Source organism: Chelonia mydas, chromosome 4 (genome assembly GCF_015237465.2).
Source record: "Chelonia mydas isolate rCheMyd1 chromosome 4, rCheMyd1.pri.v2, whole genome shotgun sequence".
Taxonomy (NCBI): Eukaryota; Metazoa; Chordata; order Testudines; family Cheloniidae; genus Chelonia; species Chelonia mydas.
Genome location: NC_057852.1, coordinates 49580356 through 49595819, shown reverse-complemented (window position 1 = coordinate 49595819; position 15464 = coordinate 49580356).

Here is a 15464-nt window from a genome sequence, read left to right as displayed (position 1 = left end):
ACCAGCTGCAGGAGTAAAAGAGAATGCAGGCAGAAGTCCAGCAACAGAGTGGGGGCTACCCAGTTTATTGCTCCCAGTGCAGCATGTATGATTACCTGCCCTACGGTGGCATATGTGTGTATTTGGTGCAAGGAGCTCCTGTCCCTCAGAGACCATGTAAGGGCTTTGGAGACCAGAGTGGCTGAACTGGAGGAGCTGAGGGAGACAGAGAGGTACAGAGATAAGACTTTTCGGAAACCAGTAGAATGGTCCCACCCCTGGTCTGACAGCCTCTGTGCTTTTCAGGAGGATGAAAGTTCCAGGGAAGGAGAGCATCTAACTGGAGCAGAAGGAAACAATCCCATAGTTGGGACCCTCCTTCCAGATGATGTTGTGGTATCCTCTTGCACTGAGGAGACCTCTCTGGGGGAGGGAACTCCAGCTATTAAAAAGAGACCAGTATTAGTAATGGGCGATTCGATCATTAGAAACATAGATTGCTGAGTTTGTGATGACCAGGAGAACAGCATGATGATTTGCCTGCCTGGTGTGAAGGCTGCGGATCTCTTAAGACATCTAGATAGACTGATGTGTAGTGCTGGGGAGGAGCCAGTAGTCATGGTATATGTAGGTACCAGTGACATAGGGAAGAATACGAGAGGTTCTGGAGGCCAAATTTAGGCTGCTAAGTAAGAGATTGAAGTCCAGGACCTCCATGGTAGCATTCTCTGAGATGCTCCCAGTTTCATGTGCAGGGCCAGTTAGACAGGCAGAACTGCAGTCTCAATGCATGGATGAGACAATAGTGTAGGGAGGAGGGGTTTAGATTTGGGGAAACTTTTGGGAAAGGGGGAACCTATACAGGAAGGATGGGCTCCACCTAAACCAACATGGAACCAGATTGCTGGCACTTAACATTAAAAAGGTTGTAGAGCAGTTTTTAAACTAAGGGCTGGGGGAAAGCTGACCGGTGTGGAGGAGAATGTGGTTCAGACATCCCCTAGTGGTGGATCTATTAATAGAGAATCTCTATGTCCTAGTGAGGACAAAAGGATATCCAATAATAAAATACAGGCAGGGTCTGATCAGAAACAGCCAAATGAAAAAAGGTTCCATTCAATTACATCGTGTAATGGCAGACAGCTAAAAGGAGACAAGTTTTTAAAGTGCTTATAATACCAATGCTAGAAGTCTAACTAATAAAACGGGTGAACTAGAGTGCCTCATTTTAAATGAGGATATTGATATAATAGGCATCACAGAAACTTGGTGGAATGAGGATAATCAGTGAGGTACAGGGTACAAAATACCAGGGTACAAAATATATCAGAAGGACAGAACAGATCGTGCTGGTGGGAGAGTGGCATTATATGTGAAAGAAAGCATAGAATCAAATAAAGTAAAAATCATAAATGAATCAAACTGTACCATAGAATCTCTATGGATAGAAATCCCATGCTCTAATAATAAGAATATAGTGGTAGGGCTATATTGCCGACCATCTGATGAGGATGGTGATAGTGACTGTGAAATGCTCAGGGAGGTTAGAAAGGCTATTAAAATAAAAACCTCAATAATAATAATGGGGGAAATTCAATTATCCCCATATTGACTGGTTACATGTCACCTCAGCACGGGATGCAGAGATAAAGTTTCTTGACACCTTAAATGACTGCTTCTTGGAGCAGCTGGTCATGGAACCCACCAGAGGAGAGGCAATTCTTGATTTAGTCCTAAGTGGAGCAAAGGATATGGTCAAAGAGGTGAATATAGCTGGACCACCTCGTAATAGTGACCATAATATAACTACACTTAATATCCCTGTGGCAGAAAAAAACACCACAGTAGCCCAACACCATAGCATTTAATTTCAGAAAGGGGAGATGCACAAAAATGAGGAGGTTGGTTAAATAGAAATTAAAGGGTACAGTGACAAAAGTGAAATCTCTGCAAGCGGTGTGGAAACTTTTTAAGACACCATAATAGAGGCTCAACTTAAATGTACACCCCAAATTAAAAAACATAGTAAGAGTTCCAAAAAAGGAGCCACTGTGGCTAAACAACAAAGTAAAAGAAGCAGTGAGAGGCAAAAAGGCATCCTTTAAAAAGCAGAAGTTAAATCCTATTGAGGAAAATAGAAAGGAGCATAAACGCTGGCAAATAAGTGTAAAAATACAATTAGGAAGGCCAAAAAAGAATTTGAGGAACAGTTAGCCAAAGACTCAAAGTAATAGCAATTTTTTTTTAAATACATTAGAAGCAGGAAGCCTGCTAAACAACCAGTGGGGCCACTGGACAATCGAGATGCTGAAGGAGCAGTCTAGGACGATGAGACCATTGTGGAGAAACTAAATGAATTCTTTACATTGGTTTTCACGGCTGAGGATGAAAGGGAGATTCCCAAACCTGAGCCATTCTTTTTAGGTGACAGATCTGAGGAACTGTCCCAGATTGAGGTATCATTACTGATAATTAATTGATACATTAAACAGCAATAAGGACCAGATGGTGTTCACCCAAGAGTTCTGAAGGAACTCAAATGTGAAATTGCAGAACTACTAACTGTAGTCTGTAACCTAGGATTTAAATCAGCTTCTGTACCAGATGACTGGAGTATAGCTAATGTGATGCCAATTTTTAAAAAGGACTCCAGAGGTTATCCTGGCAATTACCGGTCTGTAAGCCTGACTTCAGTACGGGGCAAACAGGTTGAAATTATAATAAAGAACAATATTGTCAGATATATAGATGAACATAATTTGTTGAGGAAGAGTCAACATGGTTTTAGTAAAGGGAAATCATGCCTCACTAATCTACTAGAATTCTTTGAGTGGGTCAACAAGCATGTGGACCAAGGAGATCCAATGGATATAGTGTATTTAGATTTTCAGAAAGCCTTTGACAAGGCCCCTCACCAAAGGCTCTTACGCAAAGTAAGCTGCCACGGGATAAGAAGGAAGGTGCTCTCATGGATTGGTAACTGGTTAAAAGATAGGAAACAAAGGGTAGGTATGAATGGTCTGTGTTCAGAATGGAGAGAGGTAAATCGTGGTGTCCCCAGAGGTCTGTTCTGGGACCAGTCCTATTCAACATATTCATAAATGATCTGGAAAAGGGAGTAATCAGTGAGGTGGCAAAATTTGTAGATGATACAAAATTACTAAAGATATTAAGACCCAGGCAGACTGCGAAGAGCTACAAAAGGAACTCTCAAAACTGGGTGACTGGGCAACAAAATGGCAGATGAAATTTAATGTTGATAAATGCAAACAATGCATATTGGAAAGCATAATGCCAACTAAACATATAAAATGATGGGGTCTAAATGAGCTGTTACCACTTGAGAAAGAGATCTTGGAGTCATTGTAGATAGTTGTCTGAAAACATCCACTCAATGTGCAGTGGCAGTCAAAAAAGTGAACAGAATTCTGGGAATAATTAAGAAAGGGATAGATAATAGGGCAGAAAATATCATGTTGCGTCTATAGAAATCCATGGTATCCCCACATCTTGAATACTGTGTGCAGATGTGGTCGCCCCATCTCAAAAAAGATATATTGGAATTGGAAAAGTTTCAGAAAAGTGCAACAAAATGATTCAGGGTATGGAATGGCTTCTGTATGAGGAGAGATTAATAATACTGGGACTTTTCAGCTTGGAAAAGAGATGGCTAAGAGGAGATATGATAGAGGTCAATAAAATCATGACTGGTGTAGAGAAAGTAGATAAGGAAGTGTTGTTTACTACTTTTCATAACACAAGAAACTAGGGGTCACCCAATGAAATTAATAGGCAGCAGGTTTAAAACAAATAAAATGAAGTATTTCTTCACACAGTGCACAGTCAACCTGTGGAACTCCTTGCCAGAGGATGTTGTGAAGGCCAATCCATAACAGGGTTCAAAAAAAGAACTAGATAAATTCATGGAGGATAGGGCCATCAATGGCTATTAGCCAGGATGGGCAGGCATGGTGTCCCTAGCCTCTGTTTGCTAGAAGCAGGGAATGGGTGACGGGGTAATCACGTGATGATTACCTGTTCTGTTCATTCCCTTTAGGGTACCTGGTATTGGCCACTGTCGGAAGACAGAATACTGGACTAGATGGATTTTTGGTCTGGCCGTTCTTATGTAAGGACATCTTTTGTAGGTTGCCTAGCTCCCAGGATCCCAAATACCATACCAGGTATTTTGGAACTCTATGGCCACACAAGAAGTGATAGGATTTGCTAATAAATGTTATTAATTTTTTTAAAAAAGAAGACAAAGCCAAACCTTCTGTTAACACAACATTAAGGTTCATATTTTATCTGGTGCTAATTGCTTCATTTTTACTCTGGGCCTACATTATCTCTTCTTCCCTTCCCAGAGCACTGTGTCTCTCTCTCTTCCGACTTTCAGCTGGACTTGTTTACTAGCTTCATCCCCAGAATTGCCCTCCACTCTTCTTTCCAACTCTTTCATCTGATGTGAATATCCCCAGCTGCTCCCACTACCCCACAGAGCCATCTATCTCACTAGATTACTGCGCCTTTCACCTTGCTGCCACTTCACATATCAACACACCAAGTTATGTTCGTTGTTCCATTTGTCTGACCCAGCAGGGACATTCTTGTTTGCTTATGTGGATCATTAAATATCTGGGAATGTTTGAAAGGATTATTAAGGGTTAAACAAGTCCTCAGAGATAAATCTAGTTGTCACATAATTAACATAAAATGACATAACCAATATATTTGTAATTAGATTCTTTATTAATAAATTCTAATTGTAAGAAACACATGCATTTAATTGACATTTAACATGTTAGCTATAGCAAGCTTGATATCAATTAACACACTTATCAAATGTCAATTACAATTTCTTAGATTTAATTGCTGTGAAATTGACTTGCCATGGGCTACCTTTTAAAATGTTAATGTATTAATATTACTCATAAATTCAATGTAATAAATATGGCATCTAATGCGCACTTATTGCTTATGCAATTTTGACTAAATTATACAAAAGTTAAAAAGATTTCCTGCATACTTATTAAACATCAGTAAGAATTCTTTTACACAATAATTTATCATACAGTAGCAGCCATACCAAATTAAATTTGTTGCCAGCTTTAAATAATTATCCTACAGCATTTTTTAGATGTTTATTCAATAGACAGGTCACTATTTTAAGATCAATGTTATGGTGTGAGGGGTGGGGAATGATTTCTATTAGTTATTTAGAACTTTTTAGTGTGGTTTCATTTCGTGCCTTTTTAATACAAAGTCCTCCCATACATTTCATATCATTTTCTCTCTCACCAGAAACAAATGTCATTGGGTTAGATCCTGTTTTCATAGCAAAACACCAGCAGGAAGCAGGAGGGATCTATTAGGTCCTGAACCTGCAAACTGATCTGTACAAATGGACCCTTTTGTCTGTGTACAGCCCCATTGACTTTAGTGACAATCTGTGCAGACATAATGTTCTGGCTGCATGGAACAATTTCAAGTTCAGAGCCTTATCAATGACAGACATATCCCACATTTTTACAGTGTGCAAAATTTCCAGTGAGTGCAAGAGCACAATCCTTAGTTCTTAGATAGCACTTTCCATCCATAGAACTGAAAGTGCTTCATGGAACTAGGTAAGTACTATTATCTGTATTTTAATTAAGAAAAACTGAGACACCCTGAAGTGAAATAATTTGCTTGAGGACACGTAGCACATCAGTGTCAGAACTGATGGAAAATAATGCTTAGAGTTCCACTTGCAGAATAACTAAAGGATCATGTCTTTCCTAAATATGTGTGTGGTGGTGGGGATTGGAGGGAGTGTTCATCATCGGCCTGGTGAAAATGAAGTTGTCTTATATTTGCAGAACAAAGTAAATATTTTTTTAAAGAGTCCGGGTGTGGGGGGAGAGGGGGCTGGACCCCAAGCCCTGCTGCCCCGGGTGTGGGGTAGAGGGGGCTGGACCCTGAGCCCTGCTGCCCCAGATGTGGGGGGAAAGGATCCCGAGCCCTGCTGCCCTGGGTCAGGGTAGAGTTCGGGCTTCAGCTTCAACCCTGGGTCCCAGCAAGTCTAATAATGGCAACCTCATTAAAATGGGTTCATGACCGGGGTGAAAGTAAGGTGATACACGCCGGTACGGCGTACTGGTAAAAAGTGGCTGCCTGTACCGGCCTGTACTGCTGACTTTAAAGTGCTGCTTAAAGTGATGCTACGGCAGTGTTTTAACGTCTCTGCCCCCTTTTGCCCTCTGAGGGCTGCTCACCCGGGGGGGGCAAAAGGAGCAGCTATCCTGGGGCCAGCAATTTTAAAGGGCCCAGAGCTCAGAGCCCCAGGCCCTTTAAATCACAGCTGGAGCCCTGGGTGGTATGGGCAGGCTGGCTGGGAGACACTGCTCCCACTGCCCCGCCCCTTCTGCCCAAGGCCTAGACCCTTCTGGGGGGCAAAGCTGCCCCCCTCCCCGTACCAGTAAGAGACACATTTTACTTTCACCCCTGTTCATGACCCACTTTGGGGTCCTGACCCACAGTCTGAAAACTGCTACACAGTCAATATGAGATGCTGGAATACACAGTTGTCAATGTTGGCATTGAGTGAGAACAGTATGGGTCAGATTTTTAAAGGTATTTAGGTGCCTAAAATGGACATAAGTGACTACTGAATTTTTTGAAAATCCCACATGCATGTAATTCCCATTAATTTCAGTAAAATCAATAGACGTTAGGTTTCTAGATATTGAAAATCCCACTAGGTACTTATGTGAATCTTCAGGCATCTAAACACTCTTTAAAAATATGTCTATGAGACCCAAAGAACACCAACATATGGAAATATATCAGTTTTGTCCCTTTTGCGGTACCTTAAGTGAATAGCCACATTATTAGACTGACAGGGTTTAATATCTCGTAATTAAATATTATCTGAATCTTAGATAACAAAATCAGGTGCAGATAAAATCCAGTGATTTTGGATTTCAATAAACCTGAGCAAATTACAAAATAAATCATACAAATAAATCAAAAAGCAGTATGGTGCATATTGGTGTCCATAGTGGATCTGCAGGAATTCTGCTCTGCTCCTTCCCCGTTTCCAGAAGAATCTGTTTTATTTGGATGGAATTTTTTAATTTTTGTTTTTGGTGGTGCTGTCCTGTTGTTTAATAAGTAGCATATGGTTGCAAATAGCACAGCATGTGCTTAAAATCATGGCTGTGTAATCTTCTCTTGAGTCTAACATACTGGAGAGTCAGAGGGTTTCCTGGGGGAAGGAGGGGCAAAATATCAAGAAGACAACTTTTTGTCACATGCACTGCTCTTTGCAGCTCTCATTAGTCTGTCACCTTTCCTCAGGTCAGTCACTGCATGGCCTTCCAAACTTTCCTATGGAACTGAAGTTCTCTGCACCTACAGCCCCATAGAACACTTCCATATTACCTCTGCTCCCTGCTCACATCTTCTTTGGTGCCCATTCTCACCCCCAAACCACCAAGTGTCTGCTTCTATATTCTCCACTCTGTGTGAATCCAACTTCTTCCCCACTACCAGAAAAGATGATGATCTCCCATGCAGTTGCCCATTTTCTGTTCAAGCTGCCTGTTTTCACCAGTTGATCTCCAAGTGTTCGTGTGGTAATTTTCCTTTTCTACTCAACATGGCCTTCTACCGCAGAGTGGTGTGGCTCTTGCTGGGCTTGCTTCCTTCTCATCCCCCTGCACTTTGTACTAAGAGTCTTATAATGTTTTTTTTTTTTCCTGGAAAGTGACTTGCCTTCTTACGTAAGCAGCCAGGCTCTTCCACTGCTGGAAAGGCTTGAGCCCTACGTAAGTAAGTAAAAGTAAGTACATAGCCTTCCAAGACCTCTGTTAAGTCAAGCATGGTCTGAGGCTGATACTCCTCTTCTCCTCCAGTGAGATTGTGGAACAAGTCTAGGCCAGTCCTTAATCCCACTCCCTTCTCCAAATATCAGTGCTGCTCCTGTTCTAAATGAGATCCCACTTTACCCCAGGCAGAGTAAGGAACGCACTGATAATTGTAGCATGTAATGAGGGAGAGGATCTGCCAGGTGGAAGATGGAGAATATAGAAAATGGATAAGTGTGGCAGATGGGAAAGAAGAATAACTTTGGGAGAAAATTGAGTAAGGGATCAAAGTGATTATGTAGGCAGGCTAGGGAGTGGGAATTGGGCCTCTGTCAAACACCAAACAACAAAGGAAGCGTGCGGGTGGGTGGCAGGGGCAGTGGTTTGAAATTCAACTAAGAATCCTTCCAAGCTCCTCACCAGGGATCTATTCTTGTTCCCATTGAAATCAATGTTTTTTTTTTCATTGGCTTCAGTTGGACCCCCACTGAAATCCAGAACACAAAGGCACAAGAGAAGAAAGCCCAGTTGGAATTTGCTGACACTGCCCACCTTTAAACTTGCCACTAGTTTCTATGAGGCCAAATACTCAGCATCTGCCAAACGTGCTCTGAGTAAGATAAAACAAAGTATGAGGTGCTACAGAGAATTACGCTAATGTTTTACACTATTTCATGAATGTGTTGCCTTCAAGGAAAATTCCTCTTTTCCCAAGCTCACATTTGTATGCTTCCCTGAGATGCAGCTCCATCTGGATCTGTAAACTCAAATTAACTTTATCTGGTTTTCAAAGTTTAGATTTAACTCATTCAATGGACATTTAAAATTGGAACAGTTTTACACACTAATCTCAGTGAAAATTTCTGCAGGCTCTGACAGTTAACGCACAATTATATGCACCTCTGTTCTAAAATGGGAGGTGGAGCCAAACAAGCATTTTACTTAAAATTACAATGGCAAGTATGAAACAGATGGTACAGAATTAAAATAAACAATTCTGGTAAAAACAATCTTAGTCAGCAACTGTGATCTATTTTTCAGAATCAAATGTAATTTTCTATCACAGGAGGAAAAATCTTTTAAGTTATATCTGATTTAACCTTATGTTTGGGATTACCCGCACCAGTCAAAATGTTTGCAGTGTGTGTTAGTTATACAAGCAGAATGGCACACAGTAACAGCAAAAGGGTTTATTTTAACACTAGGCAATCAGGAGTCCCTATAGGACTTAGCTGTCTCAAGAACTACCACTTTCTCTAAAACTCACTGCAACAGTTATGCTCGGCAGTCATGATGTGGCAAACAGAGCCTGAAGTGTACCCTGGGAGGACAAGGAGTTCTTAGTGGAGAGGACCCACCTGTAGACTTTTCTACCTCGAGCTTGTCAGATTGTATTAGTGAAATCTGTTATTCCATTAATTTTATGACTCTTTGAGGATATGTTGATTTGGTCACTTTTATTCTGCTCTTGGTCCAGTCCTATTTGCAGCTCGTAGGGCTGAATATGATTATAACACTTTCAGTTGGCATTTGTTCATGCTGTATTGTTGTGTGATAGTTATTTTTGAAAGTTATCTGGTAGAGAAATGATGCCTGGATATTCTGTTGCCACTTCTACTGAGGGAGAGTTTGTACAAAGGGTTGGGTTTAATATCTCATTTCTCTTTCAACTGTTGCTCTGAAGTAAAATTGTTAAATAATAAAATTAATAATAATAATAGTAATATATACAACCTTAACATCCTATTTCATCCCTTCGACAGTCAGATAAAACTTGCATTGTCTGCAGTGGGGTTTTTGTTTGACTAATGACTTCTGGAATCGGATCCTTGGCTTTAAATAGTAGATGTTTTTGTTAACACAGTTCTATTTCACTAATAATGGAGATAAAACTAAGTGAAGGAAAATACAAGCATTTACTTATTGTTCTATAGATGCCATTAATGTGTTCAGGAGGTATACACAGCCTAAGAAGCAGTTCACAGAACTCCCTCTTTAAAAAAAAAAAAGATTTTAAACGCTTTTTAATAGCCATGTGCCTGATTTATCTTTACTATCACTCAATCTTTTAAAAGGAAAAATAATGCTTTTCTTTATGAGCCAAATTTTGGTTTCTCTGAGACTGGTCTAAATTGATTTCTTGTAGCTTCATTGATTTTAATGGAGTAACTGAATTTACACTGGTAAATTGAGAGCAGCATTGGATCCTATTGTACTGTGGCTGTATTTGTACAGAACCAAGGGCAATAGGGCCCCAGCCTAAGTGGGGTATTCTGTATCCATAAAGGCATGACGTTACCTTACCCTGTGAAACTTCAGTTATTCAGCCTTTGGGGGAATTACATCTCAGATGGAAAGCTATTGCTAACTACTCTTGTATCATATGATACTTACAATTAAGAAAATGTTCCTAATCCTTGTATTTTAGCAAAATAGCCACTGTCATTTGTAAAGCACTGACCTATTTTATTTTAAGACTTAGGAAAGCGGTAACAAAGAGGGTTTAATCACTGCAAACATATTGACTAGCCTATCGATTGGAGTTCCCCAACCTGCCCAAGACGTTGGTTTGGACAGCTTGACAGTGACACCTTTACCATTGTCCAGTATGTTGCTCATGCCCCTCCTCTTAAGAAAGAAGCTACCCTAATAACTCAGGCCTGATTGGGGTTGCCACTGAACTGAAGAGTCACCCTTTTGAAAGTTGTCATCACCTGTGTCCCATTTTAGCCACAAAAGTGCTGGGAATTAAGAGCAGCCAGGTCTCTGTACCCAGGTTTATGAGTCTCTGAAGCAGCTGGTCCTGAAACTGCTGCTGATTATACCATATCCGTAGGTAGCTCCCTCTCTAAGGAGTATTCTCATCTCCTTTATATTCAGGGGGGAGTTTAATCACCTATGGTCACTCCATTGAGTCTTCATAATTAGCCTGCACTTCTTTGTGGGGTTACAGGTTCTGATAACTGCTAAAAGGATTGGCAACAGGAGAATCCTGCTATCCTGTTACAACTTTAAAAATCGTCCTGTCCTGTTATCGCTCCTAATTTCAGATCTCTCTCTTTTGTGAGTGGGGTTGCTTTCTGTGCCACTGAAAACTTATGATTTCAACTAAAACACAAAGCATCTCTTGTTCAATAAGAGCAGGTCCAAAGAATGAACTTTATGTGAACCACATATTTTGGGGCCCAAAATGATGTGTAACGGCCCTGAGTTGGGGCTAATATCATAATTAGATACTGCATTGATCCACTATGCTGAATCATTTGATAAATGTTTTTAATTCTCTTACCTGTAATTTTCACGTTATATGACTGCATGTAAGAGTACAAGAAGAGCAGTGTAATGAATTAATGAAAGAATGATCTCCAAATTAATCTAATATCTCTTTCCAATTTCACAAGTCTCTGGGTACCAATAGAGTTTCAGTACTTCTATTAGTTTACTATAGCAGTTTGATTGCTAGTACTGTATCAAATGTATTCCAAGGGAAAAAGTACATCCCATTGGTGTCAAGTCAAAGGATAATATTAAACCATCAACTCTACAATGCTCTTGTGTCTCTGATTATTAAGAAGCATGTTTCATCTCAACTCTTTAGTACTTTTCTGAAGTAGAATGTTATGTCATCATCAACAATGAACATATTTAATCAAAGCTACCAAAAAAGTCATAATCTCCAGAAATGGTAATATCACAGGAGTGTTTATTTAAAGAAGAAACAAGAATGGCAGGGAAGGGTTACTGCAGCAGATGTGCTGGTTGAAAAAAGATTATCTGAGTATCAGGTAAGAATGTGTGGTACATTTACACAAAATAGAAGTGAATACTTGGCATTAGAATGGGTATATTTTTCATATTTACTAAACACTTTAAACTAAATAGATATGGTATAGAGTGGGTATTCCAGCATACATGGTAAGCAGTTATGGGTCGGTCAGGATGTATGCCTCTAGGAATTAATATATGAAAATAAGTGTATATGTGTGCTTGTAAACTCAAAGTATATATCACATGGCTGTCACCAGCATATAAAATGATACATTGTGAAGTCATATGACAAATCACAGAGCCACATGACAAACTGCATTTATCATGCACCTTTAGGTATATCTCATTGCAGCTGGGAGAAAGACTCCCAGCCTGGGTAAACAGACTCAAGCTAGTGTTCTGAAAAGAGAAATGTGGATATTGCTTCACTGATGGGGCTAGACACTCTGCCAGCGTAGCAATGTCCACACTGCTATTTTTAGCATGTTAGCTTGAGCCCCACTAGCACGAGTCTGTGTACCTGTGCTAACATTTTGACTGACTCACCTGCATTCTGCCTATTAATCCATCTCCCCTGGGACTTAATCTCAAATTCTAAACTTCTGAACAGCTTCAGACAGCCGCCATTTTAAAAAAAAAATGTGTTTCACGCTGGGCAGAGTTTCCTTCTGCCCCCCAAGATATCACAGTAAGCTGAAGCCCAAGGTGAGCAATATTCTGTCCTACATCCATCATATGCTTAAGGTCCATAAACACCTGAATGTTAGAAAAAAAGGAGCAGAGATTCTTTCATTTTCCAACCCCTTTGCATCAGCCCAGCAGTGCACAGGGACTGTAAACCAGCCAAATCTCTCCAGATGCTGTAGAGCTGGAACAGTCAGCTCCTATCCCACTCCACTTGCATCCTCTGCACAAAGGTCATTGTTGTATATTTTTGTACTGTCTCTTTAAAATTAGTCATATGTCATCTCCAGAGACCTCCCATTGTAAGGGGTTTCTTACATGATGTAGGCACTCAGAGTCTGCATGCTCAGAGTCAGTAGGAGCCATCTTGTTATGTATCATATAAAGAGAGTTATGGCTTAAATTTTGTATCTCTGGCCTCACTCTGGGTTCCTGAAGTACAGAGGTGACAGAATACAGCTCTCAGCTGAAGATGTTCTCAGCTGTCTGACCATGTTAGACATGTCAGGAGTACTACTGCACTCTGGCTATTTTCAGATGGATTAATTATCTTGAAGTCCATAACCAGCTGTCATAGAATAAAGCAACCACAGAGTTGTTCTAAACTGTGCCGTTCCATCACTAGAATCAAATAGCCACATCCGGCTTCTTTACACTCCCTCCTTTCCCTGCCTGCACCTAGCATATACTGGGTATTCTGGAGAATCTGGGCCACAAGATTTTATACCACTGAAAAGTGGAAAGCGTGAGGTTTTTGACAGGACATAGTACATCTGTTTTAGACATAAATGGTCCTGTAATCTTCAGCTATAAAATGGCATGGTTTTAAATGTAGAAAAGCTATTTTAGGTTATTTTGGAAGTCATTTAAATGTATTAGTTTTTGTTTTCTGTCTCTGAATCCTCTAACTACAGCTAGGCTCATTGAAACCTTTTACAAGAGTTACAACACATAGTCAGAACATTTAAAAAAAATCTTTACACTTTTCAAAAACAATTTTTCCTGTAATATATGTAGCCTATATGGAATATGCTACTGTGTATGGGAAAATAATTATGCACAGAAATATGAGTATCACACTGATTTTTATTTCCTGACCTTACTAACCTGAAATGATGCCTAACAAAATATTATCATAACCCTGTCACATGACAGGGCTCAGTAGTGGCTAATGCTGAAGTATGATAGAAAGTGTTTTACAGGCACTTGTTTGAGGTGATGTGCACAACTCACTGATTGATTTGCCACTCAGTAACATAGGCATCATAAAACCATCAGACTCTACAATTACTTCTTTCCAACAGATTATATATACACATTGTGCTTGTGTGTGTACATATATGCAATAAGTATCTTGCATCTTTGGAATTCATGTGGTTAGGTGTACATTTAGGGGGAATCCATCTAAGTGCTAATGACAGCTTTTTATGTGTACTTCTGCTACAAAATACACTGGGAAAATAATATTTTATTGATCAGGAAACATTAAATTCCAGTGGTAAACTTCACTTACTCACTAGAAGCCTTTCTTTGGCTCCTTTCTCTCGGGAAATTTTATACAAAGCAGTTTTAAAAGGCACTTTGAAACTACCCCTTTACCTCCACCAGTACACAGCAATGCTACAGACAAGGTAAAATAAACTATCAAGTTCTACTACTAAAAAAAAGCTAAGGGAGACTCTGCTTCCCATATTTTAAATACATGCAGTTTGGCTGGGAGGCTGCTATAAGAGAGTTGTGATTCTTAAGTTCCTGACCTTAGTAGTAAACCAGATAAGTGACTTTATCCATTCCTCCTATGCATTTTTATAGATCAAATAAAAAAGTACATAATTTTTGCTTTATTGTGTATTTGATCATAGTGATAAAAGTGTATTACCGGATTCAGTAATAGACTTTGAAGTGCTGAGAATAGAGAGAGAAATAATATACAACAGGCAACCCCCCTTATTTTGTTGTTTATTAATACTGTCATTTAAACACTTCCAGTAGCATCAGTGAAAAGGTGACAGAGATTGGAAAACAAATTTTTAAACTGTAAAAAAGAAGTCTAAATGAAGGAAATGTGTTTCTTTCTTCATGTAACTCCAATGATGGATATTTATAATCTGAAATGTACATTGCTGATATTGATTTAGAATATTTTTATCTCCAAAATCTATTTTGTAATAGACAGCATAAAGATTTGATGAAGAAAACAAAGGCCCTGGAAAGTATCGTACTGTGCACACTGCTTCACGTTTCAATAACCCCAACTGGTTAAAATATGTTTAACTACTGAAGTGCTGAGCAAGGTATAAATTCATTAGCATTAATCTACAGTGTTGATATATGTTAACTAGAGAAAATGTGGGAGTATAGAGCTCCTGATTTCCATTATTTCTTAAGGAATTGCTTGCTAATGGTGTAACTTTTTGTGAGAGCCTAATATCTAATAGCACTACAATATTGATTTCTGTCGATCAGTTTTCAAACAGCGTTATTCTCTTGGTTAATTACCATCATTTGCATTAGCAACTTTACATGTCTGTGTCTGTCAGGGGACTAACATTATGCTGTACAATACTTAAACTCTTTTATACTTTAAGAGTTAGGTGCTTTATATCAGTATGTTCCTTTCCAGCATAAGAGAGAATTTTATTTTGCAGAGTTGTCAGAAAGTTACATCCTACCCGTTTATCACTACTATAGCTGTAATTTTATAGTTATATTAAAGCAGATTAGTGCTCAGAAGCATGGCAATTATTTAAATATTATCACTCTATATTATTAATAAAGTATGTTGAAAGTTATTCATGTAAATGGGGTGTGGGGGAAAATAACTGAGAAGAACAATGCATTATTATTGATTATTACAACAATGGCACTCAGTGTGTGATCTACTCCCCAGAGAGTAGATGATCATTAACAGAAATTTCTGGATTGCTAAAAATAGTAATTTTCTTTGAATATATAACACTTTAAATCCACAGGTGCAGCATGGAAATGTTAGGAAAATTTTGAGAAGTCACCAAGTAAGTCAGTGGCAAAGCTGTGGATTTAACTCAAGAGGTCTAGCGAATTGCTTCCTGAGTTTATACTAAAGGTCAAGTCTTGCTCTGTAGCTGGTCAAATTTATTCAAATGAAAAAAAAAGGTCATAATTTTGGATAATAGTTTTTTGTTTCGTTATCTGATTTATTAT